Source organism: Arachis hypogaea, chromosome 10 (genome assembly GCF_003086295.3).
Source record: "Arachis hypogaea cultivar Tifrunner chromosome 10, arahy.Tifrunner.gnm2.J5K5, whole genome shotgun sequence".
In the NCBI taxonomy this organism is placed as follows: Eukaryota; Viridiplantae; Streptophyta; class Magnoliopsida; order Fabales; family Fabaceae; genus Arachis; species Arachis hypogaea.
In genome coordinates, this window is record NC_092045.1 from 43,531,215 (window position 1) to 43,552,171 (window position 20,957).

The following is a 20,957-nucleotide window of genomic DNA, read 5'->3' on the forward strand; positions in this document are numbered from 1 at the left end:
AGCTAACCAGTCTGGAGGCATCACCCATGGCTGATGGCTACATCCCATCCTCGCAGTGAAAACTATGCTAACGCACTCTGTCACAGTACGGCTAATCACCGGTTGGTTCCCGCTCCTACTGGAATAGAATCCCTCTTTTGCGTTTGTCACTAACGCCCAGCAGGTTAAAGTTTGAAGCACGTCACGGTCATTCATTACCGGAATCCTACTCGAAACACCACAGACAAGGTTGGACTTTCCGGATTCCCAGGATCCTACTCGGAATACCACAGACAAGGTGAGACTTTCCGGACCCTCATAAATGCCGCCATCTATCTAGCTTATACCACGAAGATTCTGTTGGGGAATCTAAGAGATATACATTCAAGCTCTGTTGCATGTAGAACGGACATGGTTGTCAATCACGCGCATTCATAAGTGAGAATGATAATGAGGGTAATCTGACTCATAACATTCATCATGTTCTTGGGTACGAATGAATATCTTGGAATAAGAATAAGAGAGATTTGAATAAAAGAAGATAGAATTTCATTAATACTTGAGGTACAGCAGAGCTCCACACCCTTAATCTATGGTGTGCAGAAACTCCACCGTGGAAAATACATAAGTGCAAGAGGTTCAGGCATGGCCGAATGGCCAGCCCCCCTAACGTGATCAATGATCTCCTAAGATGAAGAATAAAACAAAACTGAGACCAAAGATGTCTAATACAATAGATAAATGTCCTATATATACTAGACTAGCTACTAGGGTTTACATGAGTAAGTAATTGATGCATAAATCCACTTCCGGGGCCCACTTGGTGTGTGCTTGGGCTGAGCTTGATTAATCCACGTGCTAAGGCATATCTTGGCGTTGAACTCTGAGTTATGACGTGTTTTGGGCGTTCAACTCCGGATCATGACGTTTTTCTGGCGTTTAACTCCAGACAGCAGCGTGTACTTGGCGTTCAACGCCAAGTTACATCGTCATTCTTCGAATAAAGTATGGACTATTATATATTGCTGGAAAGCCCTGGATGTCTACTTTCCAACGCCGTTGAGAGCGCGCCAATTGGAGTTCTGTAGCTCCAGAAAATCCATTTCGAGTGCAGGGAGGTCAGATTCCAACAGCATCAGCAGTCCTTTTGTCAGCCTTCTTCAGAGTCTAGCTCAAATCCCTCAATTTCAGTCAGAATTTACCTGAAATCACAGAAAAACACACAAACTCATAGTAAAGTCCAGAAATGTGAATTTAACATAAAAACTAATGAAAACATCCCTAAAAGTAGCTTAAACGTACTAAAAACTATATAAAAACAATGCCAAAAAGCGTATAAATTATCCGCTCATCAATAAGCTTGAGATCTGAATTCATCTAACTCATTGAGCTGTAGCAATCTTCTTTCCCCAGTAGCTTGATTATCAAAGTTCAACATCTTTAGAGCCCAAAATGCTCTATGTTCAAGTTCCACTAGTAGATGACAAGCCTTTCCAAACACCAATTGGTATGGAGACATACCAATGGGTGTCTTAAAATCTGTTCTATAGGCCCAAAATGCATCATTTAGCTTCTTGGACCAATCTTTTCATGAGTTCCCAACAGTTTTCTCAAGGATTCTTTTGAGCTCTCTATTTGAAATTTGAGCTTGACCATTGGTTTGTGGATGGAAAGGGGTGGCTACCTTGTGCTTAACACCATATTTGAGAAGGAGTGTCTCTAGTTGCTTGTTGCAAAAGTGAGTTCCTCCATCACTTATAAGAGCTATTGGAACCCCAAACCGGTGAACTTTATCCACAAGAAATTGATCACCACTTTTGTTATCATTTGTTGATGTAGCTATGGCCTCTACCCATTTTGACACATAGTCCACAACCATCAATATGTAGTTGTTTAAGTATGAGGTTGGGAATGGTCCCATGAAATCAGTCCCCCAAATATCAAACAACTCCAACTCCATGATGAATCTCTATGGCATTTCATTTTTCTTGGGTAGGTTGCCAGCTCTTTAACATTCATTGCACCTAGTTACAAACTTTTTTGCATTTTTGAATATTGTAGGCCAAAAGAATTCACATTGCAACACCTTGGCTGCGGTCCTTTCTCCACTAAAATGCCCTCCATATGTGGATCCATGGCAATGCCAAAGGACTTCTTGTCGTTCCTCATGAGATATGCACCTTCTTAGGATACCATCAGCACACTTCTTGAAGAGATAAAATTCATCCCAAATGTAGTGCTTGGCATCATTGATGAGCTTACTTCTCAAGTGCTTGTTGATGTTGGAACGTAGTTTTCTAATAGCCTTGAAATTGGCTATATCTGCAAACCATGGAGCTTCTTGGATCATCATCAACTATTCATCCGGAAAGCTCTCATTTACCCCATGGCTATGTGCTTCATTCTCTTCATGTGGGATCCTTGATAGGTGGTCAACCACCTTGTTTTCTACTCCACTTCTATCCTTAATTTTAATGTTGAATTCTTAGAGTAACAAGGTCCATCTTATCAATCTGGGCTTGGATTCTTGCTTGGTTAACAAGTACTTAAGAGCTGTATGGTCAGTGAACACAATCACTTTAGAACCAATAAGATAAGATCTAAATTTAACAAATGCAAAGACTATAGCAAGGATTCTTTTTCTATTGTGGTGTAGTTTCTTTGGGCTTCATTAAGAACCTTGCTAGCATAATAATTGACATGCACTAGCTTGTCTCTCCTTTGTCCTAAAACAACACCAGTAGTAAAATCTGATGCATCACACATCAATTCAAAAAGTAAATCCCAGCTAAGTGGTGCTATAATAGGTGCAGAGGAGAGTGGTGAAGGCCAAAACAGGTTTAGGAATTTTCTTTAAAATAGAGTTGGCGTTGCAAGTATAGTCCCAAACCCATAATCAACTCTTGACCAAAGTTTGAATTCAAAACAATGTCACAATTCAAAACCAATTCAATTTCGGGAGTGTTTAGTTCCCGGGTCGTCTCCCAAGCACACTTGAGATCAATGAGTGTACAATTTCGGTTGTGGTGATCAAGGGATTTTTAATAAAAAGATAACATATGAAGAAATAAAAGAACATTCAAAATTGTAACAAATGAACTACTAAAGGGATTAAAGAACTAACTATGTAATATAGACAAGTAAGGTATATAAAAGGGATCAATGTAAATATGTATAAAAGATTTAAGACATAAAAGGTATCTTGGCTTGGAGTGAGCTAAGGGTCCTTTCCTTGTAGGAACAATAACTATGAGAATTAAAATGGATTAATCTCACTTGGTTAACCCTCACATCGAAGAGTAAGTTAAATGAGCATCAGTGTTCTTAGCCCACAAATCCTAAATTGCTTGCTAATTGCCTTAGCAACAAATTAGCGTTAGTGGGAACAAAAACAATTAACAATCCAAGAATTGACACTAAATGTTGGGCATTCCAACTCTAGGAACCCAATTTCTCACGTTACCCAAGCCAAGAGATAAAAAATTAGCCTAATACCAAGGGTGACATTTTGTCAAACACTTGGTGGGCAAAAACATTAAACATGGGAAAAAATGAGATAAATGCTTGAAACTAAAAGCAACAAATAATCTCAATCAACAATAACAACTCAAGAAAGCATGTAACAAATATCAATCATCAAATTCATCAACAAGAAATTGAAATTGCAAGAGAGAAGTAAAATTGAACTATAACTTGAAATCTAAGAAAGAGCAAGAACAATGCAGCTATAAAGAGTAGTAACAAAGAGATGCTTACAATGAAAGCTAGCAAAATCCAAGATAAAGATTGGAAATGGAACTTGAATGTAAAAGCCTAGTATAAACCCTAGTAGAGATGATGAAAAACTTAGAGAAAAACCATACTAAAGCTTCCTTATACTACTCCTAAGTTACCCTAATGTTTTCCTACGGTATCCCCTTCATTTCCCCTTCAATATGAGCTAAATGGCTTCAGAAATAGGCCTCCAATCCACCAAAATTGCGAGTCACGTGCAATTTTAATGAAGACATGTGCAGCCACCTGTCCGTACGCACAAACGTGTGCGCACGCACACTCTGCCAAAAATCTCTTCCTGTGCGCACGCACAAAAAGTTGTGCGCACGCAAACTAGGCGATGCTTGAATGGATGTGCAGCGCTCACGAAGAGGCTCACACATGCGCATGGCTTTTTTTTTATGGCTGTGCGTACGCACACATCGTTGTGCTCTTCTCCTTTGATTCTTCATGCTTCCTCCACTTTGCATGCTCTTCTTCTATTTTCTCCAAGACATTCCTACCTTATATATCTAAAATCACTCACAAACAATATCAAGGCATCGAATGGAAGGAAAATGGAATAAAATAGGTAAAATTAGGCATAAAAGAGCATGTTTTCATTATCAAGCAAAAATTAGGAGGAAAGTTCAAAAGCATGCTATTTAAGGGAATAAGTACAAGTTTATATGATAAAATCCATTCAATTTCAACTAAAAATCATCATCAAATATGGATTCATTAATTCCCCCACACTTAAACACTAGCATGTCCTCATGCTCAACATACTCAAAGGAGATAGATGAAAGAGAAAACAACTTATTCTATATACTACCTAAATGCATGCAACTATCCTAACGCTATTTACCAATATGTACTATGCTAAAAGATGGTAGAAACGAACCATGAAAATCTAATCCATCACAAGAAGGAATTAGGGCCAATGCAAAGAGTTCATGCGCTAAAATCAATGTCCAAAGAATTGAATTGAAGTTTCCAAACCTATCCAATCAAACAATTTGCAAGGAGATACAATATGAGGTGTAAGAACATTGAATTGAGCGATCGAAAACCTCATCAGATGTGTATCCACTCAATTCGCTCAGTGTTTAGGGTTTAATCACTCAATTCTCCTTTTATCATGCTTTTCAAAGATTTGCAATACATCTAACAATCAACTAGTATTTAATGCATGAAAAACAAATATCATGAGGTCTTTGGAGGGTTGTAATGGGGCTAGGATTTAGGTAGGATGAATATGGTTAAGTGGACTTAAAGAATTAGTTCTTTGATTAGCTTAAGTGTCCACCTAATCCTATATCACCTATATACACATAACAATACAACCTATCCACCCATTTTTCTCCTATCCCACCTCATGCTCCTTTCAAAACATGAACATATGCATCCTTTATCTCCACTTTTTATTCATTTTATATTCTATTATGCACAAGTTTTTTTTTTAACTTGAACTATAGATGCACATGCCCTAATTAATGAAATACATGAGCATTATCTAATTGCCTAAAATTTTCCACAATGAGTTCATGTCTTTATTACCAATGTTTCCCAAGAATTCTCCCACACTTAGAATATACACACTAATCCTCCCAAGCTAATCAAAGAGTAATTCAGGGACATAAAGGGGTTTTTGCTTAAGGGGAGTAATGTGCACAGCCATAAAAAAAAAGGGATTCATAGGCTCAAAAGAGGTTCACAAAGGTGAATGTAAGGGTTGGCCATATAGGTTGGTGAGTTTAACATCAAAGATGGCCTCAATCATACTAAATGCATCCAAACAACAAATACAGGACATAAAGAGTCATGTAAATCATTGATCACAATAAAAAAGGAGTACAATCGCACAAGAACAAACATTATGGTTGAAAAAAATGCAACCATCTATTAGAGCTTAAATCTCAGAAGGTATGTTGTTCTAGCTCTTTTCTATGTTCTATAAACAAAATACTCTAAGCAAGTTGAAAAAAAAACACCAAACGTTTCTTCAATTCAATCAATGGTACACCCTAAGAAAGATTTCATGGAAATTCCTTGGTGTTCACCAACTTATTCACTGTATCATGCAACATGCAAGCATTAACTACCAAATAACCATAAACGATGAAGAAATATTTACAAACAATCCAAACAAGGTGAACTAGATATAAAGTTACTCAAAATGAAGAAAAAGAACTACAAGAGAATTGCAAAGTGTTTTGAAAAGTGAAATTTTTACCCCTCTCGAAGTCGTTGATCCTCCCCTGCATTTAGTTCGTGCACGGTCCTCCGTGCATGCTTACAATCCAAGTGAATGAGAACTTCGGGGTCCACCTTCAGTTGGTTGTCTCGGAAATGGGTTCGTCACCTTCATCATGCTCCTCCCTAACTAGCTCGGATAAAGCCTTAAGAGTTGGGCCGTGGTCTATTCCTTCTAGCTTTGCCGCTATCCACTCGAAATGCTTGTGCTCTAGATGCTCCATGTGGTGGATATTGTGCAAAATATCTTGGTATAAATCCGAAAGAGATCCGAGAATCGGTAAAGGAGTTGATGAAGTTGGTAGACCTGATAGTGGTGCTGTGGGTATCCTCCTCTTAGAGGGTGTTTTCTTTATTGATCCTTCCAAATCTTCCCTCGGAATGAACTTGTTGCCTCTTGGGATCTCGAACATGATGTTCGTTGGTTTCCTCTCTACCCCACTGCCATTGCTAAGCGCATCACCATCGATGAAAAAGGGATGTTAATCTTCTTTTTCTCAATGAGTTTCCAAATCGATTTACGCATCAAAGGTGTAATAGCTATGTTCTTTCCTTCCATAATAGTCCAAAGTAGCAAAGCAGTTCTAAATCTGACATGGGTAGCATGGGTGCTGGGAATGATGTAGTCCGCCACAATTTGATGCCCAATACGAGCCTCAGCATTCAAATTAAAGTAAGCAATACTAGTGGGAACAGATTTCCTCCCCTTGTTAAACTCCCATGAAGCACCGGGACGGCCAATTCTCTCAAGAATAGGAGCCAAAGACATCCTCCCCTTGAACACATTCGCTTTGATTCTTAGATAGTCATTTTTCTTGGGCAGAATGTCGGTGATCTTCAGAAGAGCTTCTAGAGCTTGGTTGGAAGTGTCCAACCTTTTTCCCCGAAGGAATACCAATTCTGCCTCCCAAGATTGGTAGTTGGCATAAAATTCCTGCACCATGGTTTCATTAACCTCAATTAGGCCTTGCTCAAGAAATTCCCAATGAAGTGAGGCAATTCGTTCATGGATGACCGCCTTGTATTTGCTTGGAACCTTTAGCGTCCACTCCCAATGGATTGTCCTTTTCTCAAGTCCTTCATATTGGAAGTTGGCTCTTCAGTTAACAAAGGCAGTTGGTTTTTCACTTGGGCGATCCATGAAGTTCAACCTAGGTTGACGAGTTGTAGGTTGCACAACCGGTGGACTGACTGGGGCTTTACCTTTCTTTCGCATCCTAAAATGAAAATAAAAGATTTTTAAGATCATAGGGCAACAACAATATAACATCAATGAGGACGCACTAGTAAAATCAAGAAAACCAAATTCTTAATTAGAAGCGTGAAAATAGTGTGATCCACAAGAAAGAAGGTGTGTATATTACAATGGTGCACGCAGTTGGAACACACACACCGGCCAGTTACAACGGCAATCACATATTAACCAAACAAAGCTCAATACTTCTCAATTAAGTGCTTAAGTTGCAAATGTCAACAAACCAACTTCAAGTAAGCACCAAATGCTTCGAATTCTTTGAGTGGAATGGTCATTGAGGTTGTCGGTGTAAAAGCACATTAGCAAAAAGAAGTTGTACAACAACAATAACCATTCACCCAAAGTGAAACGTCAAATGTTCATCCTCAAAAAGTGGTAATCACATGTACAATGTTCTTAATTTAAAGACAAAAGATGTTTGATCAAGACATCATCAAAGGTTGAACATTTGTAAGGTGGTTACGTAATTACAATTCCAAGGTGAACAATGAAACTTGAATTCCACAAACACAATGCATTTGTAACCAAAATTACCCATCAATAAAGTACACAAGTCATGAAAGCTGTGGGTGGTTAGAGCTTAAAGCATACAAATAAGGGGATGCATTGGTAAATTCAACTTAATTATCATCAAGCGTCACAATTGAAGATGCACAATTCATAGAATATGCCGATCAAAAGATAAATTGAAAGCATATGATGGCCATGTCATATGCATCAAAGAAAATGTTCATAGAGGCATTTTATCAAACATTTGGTATGCAATGTGCAAACTTATCACAAGTAAGCTCAAATTTTAATCATAATCAACCCATAGTCAAATATCAACACTTGCAATACAAGGAAGAACAAAGAAAGAAATCAATTTAATCTAAACAACATGGAAAGAAAATAAAAACTATTGCAAAAATCAACATAAAAAGAAAAATAAAAACCTGAAGATTAAAGGTTGAAGAAAAGAAGAATTAAGGGAAAAAAAACCAATGGCACTTCTTCTAGCCACTGCGAACTCATGGCAGTTGGTTTCGCGAAAAAACACCAGAGGAGAAGAACTCACCGGTGGTGAAGAGAGAAACGAGAAGGGAAAGAGAGAAAGAAAGAAAAGAGAAGAAAGAGAGAGAGAGAGAGAGAGAGAGAGAGAGAGAGAGAGAGAGAGAGTGAGAGAGAGTGAAAGAGAACAAGAGAGCGGCTAACAGCGGCGGGTTGATGATGGCAGAGGCCGGCGGTAGCGCCTGAAGGATGGGCAAAGAAGGAGAAAGGAGCAGCAGCAGTGAGGAGGAAAAAAAAGAAAACTGCTGCTCTACAGGGCAGGTTGCCCTGTTATCGCCCAGAATGAGTCGTGTGCGCATGCAAAGAGGCCTGTGCGCATGCACAAAAAGCAAGAATTAGAGGGGTGCGAGCGCACACAGTGTATGATCGCTGCGATCAGAGAGGGTGTAATAGAGTGTGTGGATGCACAGTAGGGAGCACACGCACAGAGGTCGCAAGATAGAGGGGTTTGTGCGTACGCACAAGACACAGAAAGGAGGGGATGCAAGCGCACAGAGCGTGCGATCGCTCCCATCAGAGGGGTTGCACTAAGACATGCGGGCGCACAGGGGCATGCGCTCGCACAGAAAAATTTTCTGTCTTTTTTTTTACAAATAAAGAGAATTTGCTTGAGGGAAGAATCATGTGTGCGTGCGCACACAGGTCCGTGTGCACGCACGAAAGCAAAGATTGGGGAGGGTTGTTCACACGCACAGGCCGTTCCAATGCTCCCACCAGAGGGGCTGTCAAAAGGTGTGCAGACGCACACGTCTGTACGGCCACACAGACAATGCAATAAGGGGAATGCGTGCGTATGCACAAAGCGGTGCGCACGCACAGGACAAGAAAAACAAGGCAGCGCCCACGCACAGGCTGTGCTGGCGCTACGACCAGAGGGCACTGCAAGGGGTGTGTGGACGCACATATCTGTGGGCTCGCACACGCGGCAAAAAATGCAATTTTTTGCGCACGCAAAGCAGGCTGCGTACGCACAGATGCCCTGTTTCAAAAAAAAAATTTCTTTTCAAAACTAAGGTACCTACCCTTAGTGTATCAACATACCAACCCCAAATCATACAAACAAGCACAAATTCATAATCCACAAGCAATTCAACTTATCCAATTCAAGATTTACCAAATCAAAACTAAACTAATCATCATATCACATGAAAGCAACTAATTCAAAAAGCTATAAACAAGAGATAAAGTTGGAACAATGTTACCATGGTGGGGTGTCTCCCACCAAGCACTTTGGTTTATAGTCCTAAGTGGGATTTTGCATGGCTTCATTGGTCACTTTGGAACCTCTCCAATGAGGAAAACCTCTAATTCCTTGGCATTCTTGTTTTCTTCTTGCTCATTGTCATCCTCAATCACTTGCTCTTTAATGCCAGGGCATCTAGGCCAGTTTCACTGACCTTTTCTTTACTGTTTTAAGGTAGTTTCATGCATTTTCTTAGTGAATAAGGCAAGTTTTGGATGAAAATACACTTACACCTTGATTTAGGCAACTATTGTGAATTTCACATGATTTTATGAGGATTTTGCTCGAATTGAATGATAAATTGATGATGCATAATCTCATGACTTTGGCTAGAGCTTTGATGCACTTTATTTGCTTGATTTCAGGACAAAAGAAGCAAGGAAGAACCACGTTAGTACTCACATTAATCTGGTTAACGTGACCACTAACGTGGAATGGTAAATAGCTTGCAACATTAAGGAGAAAAGTGATCACCAATAACGCCCGCGAAGCCATCATAAGCCCATGTTAATTGCCACGTTAACTAAGTTAACGTGGTAGTTAATGTGGAGACAAAAGAAAGCTCCAACGTTACTGGTAAACGCGAACACCACTAACGTTCCAAGATTTGGCAATGAGCCACATTAAGAGTCACGTTAACTTAGTTAACGTGAAATCTAACGTGGAAGAGAGGAACAATGCCAACGTTAGTGACACTCACCTTTGTCACTAACGTTGGATCAACTAGCATTTCCCACGTTAGTGGTCACGTTAAGACCACTAACGTGAAAGTTAACATAGAGCTGAGATTGATGAGCCAGCGTTAGTGACACTCACCTTTGTTACTAACGTTGGAAGATGGCATTACTACCACGTTAGTGGCCACGTTAACTTAGTTAACGTGAGCCCTAACGTGGAGAGTAGGGGCACTTTGAGCGTTAGTAACAAAGGTAAATGTCACTAATGCTCTCGAAGGTGAGGCATAGCCACGTTAAGAGCCACGTTAGTTACACTAACGTGAACTCTAACGTAGGGAAAGGTGAGTCCCAATAATGCTAGCGAAGATTTACACGGCAACGTTAGTGGTCACGTTAGTGCCACTAACGTTGGAGTTAACGTAGGCTATATGGGGTTGGAACATTAGTGAAAATTATGATTGCCACTAACGTTCTCGAACCCACAATGTCACTTAACGTTAACTTCACTAACGCCCATGCCTAATTCATACTTCTCTGTAAGGTGGGCCCACTAAAGATTGGAACTGCTTCAACTCAAGATCCAAAGCCCACATCCAAGACTTGAAGAACTCACTAGAGGATCAAGAGGAGTAGTATATATAGGAGTAGTTTTGAACTAGAAAAGAGGCTTGACACTTTGGATAACTACTCTCTGTATATTTACTTTTCTGCACTTTTAGCTGGGATGTATTATTTTCTACCATTTTCCATTTCTAGAGCTATGAACAACTAAATCCCTTTCATTGGGTTAAGGAGCTCTATTGTAATTTGATGGATCAATTATAGTTTTCATTCTCTTCTTCTTTATTCTCTTTTGATTTGCTAGAAAGCTTTCGATCTTAATTCAATTGGTTAGTTGTCTTGGAAAAGAAGCTCTCCATAATTGGATCTCCTCTGAGCCTTGGAAAAGGGATGAGGAAATCATGCTAGAATTGCTTTCTCATGTTGGACCAAATTGGGGTCTGGGCGGATATAGTGACATGTAATCCTCCCAACACTTTGATTTGGAAATACATGTGGTATATGATGACAAGTCATCATATACCTATTTTTCTATGCTTTTTCACACAAGAAATTGATGATTTGTGCTTAAATATTGAATGCTTTTGTACTTAAATGATATATTTTCTTGATATTTTAATTTTATAAATCTTGTAGGAAATAAGAAGAAAAAGAAGCAAAGAAGCACAAAAAAAGGAGAAAAAAAGAGCTTTGGGACACACTTTGAAGTTGGAGCACACTTTGGAGCCTTAGGCCACGCTTTTAAAAGCGTGGCCCATGACCAAATTAAAGGAGAATAGGCAATCAGCACACACTGCCCTGCTCTTGCCAAGGGCAGAGCAATATAACTTCAAAGGGCTATAACTTGAGCTACAGACGTCCGATTGATGTGCTTCTAGTTGCGTTGGAAAGCTGACATTCAGAGCTTTCCAAAGATATATAGTAATCCATATTTGACGTATAATTGAGGCATGAGTGAAAGTCATCTTTATGGGCCAAAAATAAGTGAAAATAAATCAAAGTGCTTCCACCAAGGCTCAAAGCTGGAGCCTCGCTCCAAAGCAAAGTAGCGCTCATTTTTTCTGCTCTGCCATCTTGGAGAGCAGGGCAATGTCGTGCTCTCTTCATGGAAAATCAAGGAAAAATGCTCCTCAAGTGCTTTCACCAAGGTTCGAACACAATACCTTCAAGGAAGTAAAGGCAAGGAGCTTGGGCGCGCACACAACTTGGCACGGCCAGCACCATCACAGCACGGGCAGGGAGGCAAGGCTTGGTGCATCATGGCAACATTGCCCTACCCTCCACAAGGGCAATGCAGCATCCTGATGCCCCTCCCAAAATTTGGCACGCTAGTTGGATCCTTACACAAGGCTTCCCTGCTCTGCCCTCCACAAGGGCAGGGCAGCCTCTTGGGAGCAAATAATCATGGGCCAAAAGTTCAATTTCATATAAATTCAATTCCTCACCAAATTGAATCAAGGCCATCCAAGACCCATTCTCCCTCAAATCCAAAGCAAGCAAAAGCCTACTCAACATGACTCAAAGGCACACAGAGAAGCTAGATTAGGAATTTCATTTTTGTGAATTTGTTTTTAATTTCAATTTCATTTTATTTTCATTTTGTAAAAAAAGCCTATATAAAGGGCATCATTCTCATTTCAGAGGGGAGGTTGGCTCTAATAGGAGGCTCCATTAGAGAGGCTAGCTCCACTAGGGAGCATTAGGATTTGAGAACTCTCTCTTAGTTTTCATTTTCTGTTTTGAATCTTGGGTGGAGATTGGAAGAAATTCTATTTTCATTCTCCATCTACAACTTCTCTTGTTCTTCTTCTGCAAACTTTCAAGTGAATTGTGATTTGAATCAAAGTTTTCTTCATTGCTTTCATCTTTAATTTTCCTGCATCTTGTTTGCTGTTGGATCAAGGAAGGGATTGAGATCTAGACTTGTTTTCTAGTCTCTTTGATTCCCTGAGATCTTCATTTGTCTCTTTAAATTTCACAATTGAGCTTAATTACATTCTGTGTTGCTTCTTCATTCAATTTTCCATTTCTGTTTAAATCTGCTGCACTTATTTCATCTTTTACTTCTCTGCTTGATTGCTCTTTACATTTTCTTGTTGAATTTTAAATTTCCTGCACCCAATCCCCTTTACATTTAAAGCAATTTACTTTTTGTGCAATTTAAGTTTCAGCTATTTTACTTTCTTGTACTTTTAAGTTTTATGCAATTTTACTTTCTGCAACTTTAAATTTCCTGTCATTTACAATTCTGTTGGCTACATTTCATCCAATATCCCTTCAATGTTAGCTTGACTAAACTAATCACCCACTAAAGTTGCTTGATCCATCAATCCCTGTGGGATCGACCTCACTCTTGTGAGTTATTATTACTTGATGCGACCCGGTACACTTGCCGGTTGGATTTGTGTGTTGGAAAATTCGTTTTTCGCAAAAACACCATCAAGTTTTTGGCGCCGTTGCCGGGGATTGATTAGATCAACAATGATTAAGTGGGCGAGAAGTCTAGATCAAGCATTTTCCTTTTTTTGTTCTCTCTTTTAAAGTTGAAACCAAGGTGTTTGTGTTTTTGCCTCACTAAGCAAAACTCATATCTGATATGAGTAATTTCAATTTTCATTGGTGTTGTGTTTTACAAAATTCAAATGGAGTTCAACTCATCTTTTAATCAAACAAACTTCATGGGATATTGCCCACCATCACAATATGATTCAAGTCATTATTCTAATGATGGTTGGGAATATCACCAAGAAGATACAAATTATGAGCACTTCAATCAATGGAGACTTGCTCCAGAGTGACAAATTGATCAAGCTGAGCACATGAGATACTGTCCAGAACCACAGAATGACTTATATCATTATCCTCATGGTGTCTGGACATATCAAGAAGAATGTGAACAATCAGTTAAAATGGGACACCTTCCAGAGACACAATATGATCCAGATTTTGATGAGTCTAACAACTACTCATATTGTGGCTGGGAAAGTCAAAATCAAAGAAATCTTAGTAATCCATACTGTGATGAGTTCAATAATTCTTCAAATTGTGATTAAGAGGATCTCCTTCAAAAGTCCAGAGGATTTTTTGTAAGACAAGAACAAGCCTGGAAAAGGAAAGAAATCCTCCGTCAGAGGACAAATGAGCACCTGGAGAACATAAGGAAACACTTAGAACCATCAAACAGTAAAAATCAATTTGTGAGAGAAGAAGTGGAAAAACAAGAACAAAAGGTCCTTGTGTCAAGTGAAATTGCAATGAAAGATGAGGAACATGAGCCAAGGATTTTATATTCACAAAAGCCACTTGAGGTGACAAAGAAACATGAACACTCACAACCCTCACAAACTTCCTTTGAATCTGTGATCGAAAAATATGAAGAGGAGATGAAGAAATCTTGGGAAGAACAACAAACCTCCTCCATAAAAGAACTATTAAGTCAAATGTTGAGTGCAAAGAAAGAAGTGGAGGAGAAAGAAAGTGAGGAAGTCGTTCCAGAAAAGTCACATTCAATTGAAGTGGAGAAGTGCAAAGAGGAAAAGCTCATGGAACCACCAATGCAAGAGGCTCTTAATGAAGAAATCACTCCAATAATCACACAGCAACCAAGTCTTGAATCTAAAGAAGTGAAGGCAACTAGCAAGAACACCAATACTGTCCCTAATCCAGCAAGCAAGATCAATCAAGCCATTTGCAAAAGGAAGCTTGCTGAGGAAAAGCCAAGACAAGGGACACTAGCTGAATCTTTCCCTCCTTTGAGGTCATTCCTCTTAACAAACTGCAAGAAGAGGAAGAAAGTGAAGAACAACATGTCAAGCTAATGACACTAAAAGAGCACTTGTTGGGAGGTAACCCAACCGTAGGTATAATTTCTCTTCTCTGCTTTGTTTTCTTTCTTTACTTTGTTTAAATTCAATAAATTGGCATATGGTTACATTCTAAGTTTGGTGTTGCCATGCAACACATTGTTTTCAATCTTTTTGGATGATTGCATCAAATCAAAAAAATGAAAGTGACACACCAAGATTCTAAGTTTGGTGTGCCACCTATTTTTCTATGCAAATCATTCAGCAACACCACTTGTCTGCATAACCATAATGTCTTTGCAGTGTTAATTTTCTTTTGGTTTGATATTTTGTTATTCTGTTTACTTTAGTTAATTCTTTGTTTTTAATGCTTTCATTTTAGTTTGCTTATTTACTGTGTTTGTTAATACATTACCAAGAGAGCTTTATTAATGATAGATTCTTAGCTTGGTTATTGTAATTAATAAATAATAGTTTCATTTGCTTGGTTTTAATTCAAATAAGTGGACATATGATTGCATTCTAAGTTTGGTGTTGCTATGCAACACAATTTGCTTCAAATCTTTACTGGATACTTGCATTGATTCCAAGTGAAAGTGTCACACTAAGTTTGGTGTGCCACTTATATATTTTTTTATGCAATGTATCATGCACACCATCTTATGTTTGCAATCATAGTGTTTTTATTTCTCTGTGCCTTGATTGTTATCCTCAATTTTGCTTGCTTGAAACATATGTACTACTAACATTTCATTGTGTAAGACATTCATGATCCATCTTAGCCCCATAGCCATTGTTCTAATTATTGCTTGAGGATGAACAAGCATTTTGAGTTTGGTATGGGAAGGAGGAAAATGGGAGGAAAATGACAACAATAGAGAAGATGAACTACAAGGTTGTAATGTTCCTTTTCCTCTCATTTGTTTCATAAACTGCATGATTGTCTTTACCTTCTCCGTATACATGTGTGTATGAATAAGCATAGCTTGAATTTTGATTTATAATATGTTGTTGTGGCATTTTAACTACCAACTTGAATCCTGTGAGTTCAAAAGCAGTAAAGCATCATGATCATAAACAAACAAGGCATTAAAGAAGAATTTAGCATGTGCATACAAGTATTGGAAAGCTAGTATGATTGATTGTTGCTCAATTGCATTGGATTTTATTTAATTGAAGTTTTTCATCTAGTACATTTTGTGAAATCTTTTGAAATCATGAAAACCTTGAAGAAGCAAATACAATTAAAGCAAGAAAAGAAAAAGGGAAAGAATGAGAAAGCTGAAGGCTCTGAGTACCAATGGCAATTTATTTGCTAAGTGCTTGTGGTGTTTATGTATCAAGCCAAATGCTTGAAAACAAAACACTCAGAAGTCAAGGCTAGGCTCAAGCGCAAAAGCACTCCCTCAAAGCTCAAGGCTCTGAGCATCAATGATTAGAGAGTCAAGAAAAGAAAAGAAAAATGAGCTTAATGAAGTCCTCTAATTAAATGCTTGTGGTGCTTATGTATCAAGTGGTAATACTTGAAAACAAAGCATTTAGAAGTCGTAGCTTTGTTATTAACTCATGGGGCAAAGCACCCAAAAGGAGAAGCTAAAAAAAATCAAAAGCTTGTTTCAAGGAAGAAATATAAGAAAACGATTTCATAAAATAAGCTAGATAGAAGCATCAATCATTTACATCTCTTTTGTAATTGTAGCATGCATAGAAAACTAGCTTGCCATGAACATTAACTTGCTACTCTTCTTACCTTGGATTGTCAATTTCTATTGCATGATTCTTTTCTTGCTTGGGGACAAGCAAGATTTAAGTTTGGTGTTGTGATAACAAGTCATCATATACCTATTTTTCTATGCTTTTTCACACAAGAAATTGATGATTTGTGCTTAAATATTGAATGCTTTTGTACTTAAATGATATATTTTCTTGATATTTTAATTTTATAAATCTTGTAGGAAATAAGAAGAAAAAGAAGCAAAGAAGCACAAAAAAAGGAAAAAAAAAGAGCTTTGAAACACACTTTGAAGTTGGAGCACACTTTGGAGCCTTAGGCCACGCTTTTAAAAGCGTGGCCCATGACCAAATTAAAGGAGAATAGGCAATCAGCACACACTGCCCTGCTCTTGCCAAGGGCAGAGCAATATTGTGATGCAAAGTGAGGTTGGAAGCAAGAATTTTCGCTAAGGTAAAAACTGGGCGCTCACAGCATGACCATGCCTACTTCAAAGGGCTATAACTTGAGCTACAAACGTCCGATTGATGTGCTTTCAATTGCGTTGGAAAGCTGACATTCATAGCTTTCCAACGATATATAGCAATCCATATTTGGCGTACAATTGGGGCATGAGTGAAAGGCATCTTTATGGGCCAAAAATAAGCGAAAATAAACCAAAGTGCTTCCACCAAGGCTCGAAGCTGGAGCCTCACTCCAAAGCAAAGTACCGCTCATTTTTCTGCTCTGCCCTCTTGGAGAGTAGGGCAATGTCGTGCTCTCTTCATGGAAAATCAAGGAAAAATTGCTCCTCAAGTGCTTTCACCAAGGTTCGAACACAAGACCTTCAAGGAAGTAAAGACAAGGAGCTTGGGCGCGCACACAACTTGGCACGGCCAGCACGATCACAGCACGGGCAGGGAGGCAAGGCTTGGTGCATCATGGCAACATTGCCCTGCCATCCACAAGGGCAGGGCAGCATCCTGATGCCCCTCCCAAAACTTGGCACGCTAGTTGGATCCTTACACAAGGCTTCCCTGCTCTGCCCTCCACAAGGGCAGGGCAGCCTCCTGGGAGCAAATAATCATGGGCCAAAAGTTCAATTTCATATAAATTCAATTCCTCACCAAATTGAATCAAGGCCATCCAAGACCCATTCTCCCTCAAATCCAAAGCAAGCAAAAGCCCACTCAACATGACTCAAAGGCACACAGAGAAGCTAGATTAGGAATTTCATTTTTGTGAATTTGTTTTTAATTTCAATTTTATTTTATTTTCATTTTATAAAAGAAGCCTATATAAAGGGCATCATTCTCATTTCAGAGGGGAGGTTGGCTCTAATAGGAGGCTCCATTAGAGGGGCTAGCTCCACTAGGGAGCATTAGGATTTGAGAACTCTCTCGTAGTTTTCATTTTCTATTTTGAATCTTGGGTGGAGATTGGAAGAAATTCTGTTTTCATTCTCCATCTACAACTTCTCTTGTTCTTCTTCTGCAAACTTTCAAGTGAATTGTGATTTGAATCAAAGTTTTCTTCATTGCTTTCATCTTTAATTTTCCTGCATCTTGTTTGCTGTTGGATCATGGAAGGGATTGAGATCTAGACTTGTTTTCTAGTCTCTTTGATTCCCTGAGATCTTCATTTGTCTCTTTAAATTTCACAATTGAGCTTAATTACGTTCTGTGTTGCTTCTTCAAGAAATTTTCCATTTCTGTTTAAATCTGCTGCACTTATTTCATCTTTTACTTCTCTGCTTGATTGCTCTTTACATTTTCTTGTTGAATTTTAAATTTCATGCACCCAATCCCCTTTACATTTAATGCAATTTACTTTTCGTGCAATTTAAGTTTCAGCTATTTTACTTTCTTGCACTTTAAGTTTTATGCAATTTTACTTTCTGCAACTTTAAATTTCATGTCATTTACAATTCTGTTGGCTACATTTCATCCAATATCCCTTCAATGTTAGCTTGACTAAACTAATCACCCACTAAAGTTGCTTGATCCATCAATCCCTGTGGGATCGACCTCGCTCTTGTGAGTTATTATCACTTGATACGACCCGGTACACTTGCCGGTCGGATTTGTGTGTTGGAAAATTCATTTTTCGCAAAAACACCATCAGTATAATCAGTGACCATACTTCATCTCTTCCATTGAGCAATTAAATCAAGGAATTGGGCAATTGTTCAAGCTTAGAGAGATTGGATTACCAAGGAATTGGAATCCAATCACCTAAGATTGCCAAGGAGATCAATAGATGCATTGATTGAGGAAGAGATGAAAATGAACTTGATCCGAAGAATACAACATCTCCTGAGCCCAATGAATTCCCCATTTCTGATCTTACCCATTCTCTTTATTTTCTGTCATTTATTTTCATGCTCATTACCCCAAATCCCCATTTAAGATTCTGCACTTTAATTTTTGCTATTTACTTTTCCGTCATTTAATTTTCTACAATTCTCAAACTACACTCTGTTTAGCTCAACTAGCATACTCTTCTAACTAAAGTTGCTTAACCAATCAATCCCTATGGGATTTGACCTCACTCTATTGTGAGTTTTTACTTGACGACGAATTCGGTATACTTGCCAAAGGAAATTTGTTGAGAGACAAGTTTTTGTGCATCAAGTTTATGGCGCCGTTGCTGGGGATTTATTTTGTATCAACAATGATTAAGTTGGAAGCTCACTAGATTGAGCATTTTTCCCTTATTTGTTTATTTTATTCAATCATTTATTTTCACTTTGTTTAACTTCTTCCTCATCCCCTATACCCTCTCTGTTTTTCTTTCTTTCTTTGTTATTATCTACAATTCTGCTCACTAACCCACTAACTGTTTGATAATTTGCGTCACTCACACTAACAATCACTCTAACAAGAATAACATCTTCATTTTATCTCTTGCTACATGTTTTGTTAGTTGTATGACATGGAGAAGAGGGGGAACCTCAACTTCCTTTGATTTAGAATCTGAGAGAACCCTCTGGAGATTAAGGAGGGAAGCAAGAGGGAAAGGAGTTGTTGGTGCTGAGGAAGAGGAAGAGTATTTTGAACCCAACATGAAAGAGAACTTGGAAAACAATCATGAAGAAGAGGCTCACAACCATGCTAAAGAAGGTCCTGCAAATCATGCTGGGCAAGAAAGGAGAGTTCTAGGCTCCTACATCAATCCAAATCCAGGAAACTGTGGAAGTAGCATCCAGAAGCCCACCATACATGCCAACAACTTTGAACTAAAATCCCAACTCATCACCCTTGTTCAGAACAACTACTCATTTGGAGGAAGTGCTCAAGAAGACCCCAATCAACATCTAACCACCTTCCTGAGAATTTGTGACACTGTGAAGTCTAATGGAGTCCACCCGGATGTCTATAGGCTGCTGTTGTTCTCTTTTTCACTCAGGGACAAGGCATTCAAGTGGCTTGAATCCTTTCCAAAGGAGAGTTTGACAAATTGGAAAGATATGGTGAACAAATTTTTGGCAAGATTCTACCCTCCTCAAAGAATTAACAGGCTGAGAGCTGAGGTGCAGACTTTTAGGCAACAAGATGGTGAGACTCTCTATGAGGCATGGGAGAGGTTCAAGGACTTAACAAGAAGATGCCCACCAGATATGTTCAATGAATGGGTGCAACTTCACATTTTCTATAAAGGTCTTTCCTATGAGTCAAAGAAGGCTGTAGATCATTCATCAGGGGGCTCTCTAAACAAAAAGAAAGCCATTGAAGAAGCCATAGATGTCATTGAAATAGTAGCTAAGAATGACTACTTCTATGCCTATGAAAGAAGTAACACTCGAGGAGTAATGGAGCTGAATCACATGGATGCATTGCTAGCTCAAAATAATATGATCACCAAGCAACAGATCTCACCAAGAAGGTGGAGGAAAACCAAGTTGCAGCAGTCATCACTTCATCACCAACTCAAGAAGGAGTGAATATAGGAGAAGAAGGTGACTGGGAACAAGCCAACTATGTTGGAAACTCACCTAGACAAATCCATGACCCATACTCCAAAACCTACAACTCTGGATGGAAAAATCACCCCAACTTTGGTTGGGGAAATCAACAAGACCAAGGTCAAGACCAGAGACGCCACAACCTCAACTCCAACAACAATGCAACTCACCAACATACCTCACAGAGATCCTATCAACAACCACCTAACCACCCGTCTCAACCACCTAATCTCAACCCACCATCACTAACAGGGGATAGACTTTAAAATATTGAGGCTCTACTTGAAAATCTATATAGAGAAGTCCAAGATAACAAGGTGTTTAAGGAAGAAGTGCGAGCCAATATCAAAAACCAAGGAGAAAACATCAAGAGACTGGAGTCCCAAGTAGGGTATCTATCTCAACAAATTCCCAAACCCACTGATGGATTTCCCAGTGACACTGAGAAGAACCCAAGAGGAGAAACAAAGAAAGTAAGGTGGGAAGAATGTAAGATGATCACCACAAGTGATGAAAGGAGTATGAATGAAGTAGAACACCTCCAAGACAATCAAAAGGAAAATCAGGAAGAAAGGAGCCATGCACTTCAACCCACACTCAAGGAAGAGCTGAAGAAGAAGAAGGAGACACATAACCTATATGCACCCTTTCCCCAAAGGCTTAAAGGTGGTGTAGCAGGGAGAATGTATTCAAGATTCCTCGACA

The 20,957-nt window shown here is 39.0% G+C and overlaps 1 non-coding gene across 1 annotated transcript; it reads right to left on the reverse strand.

Moving 5' to 3' along the window:
- Positions 1 to 19,805: 19,805 nt before the first annotated feature.
- On the reverse strand, positions 19,806 to 19,912 carry LOC112719118 (small nucleolar RNA R71). Its single transcript, XR_003161433.1, has one exon. It is a non-coding gene; the product is annotated as a small nucleolar RNA R71 (small nucleolar RNA).
- Between the last annotated feature and the right edge of the window lie 1,045 nt (positions 19,913 to 20,957).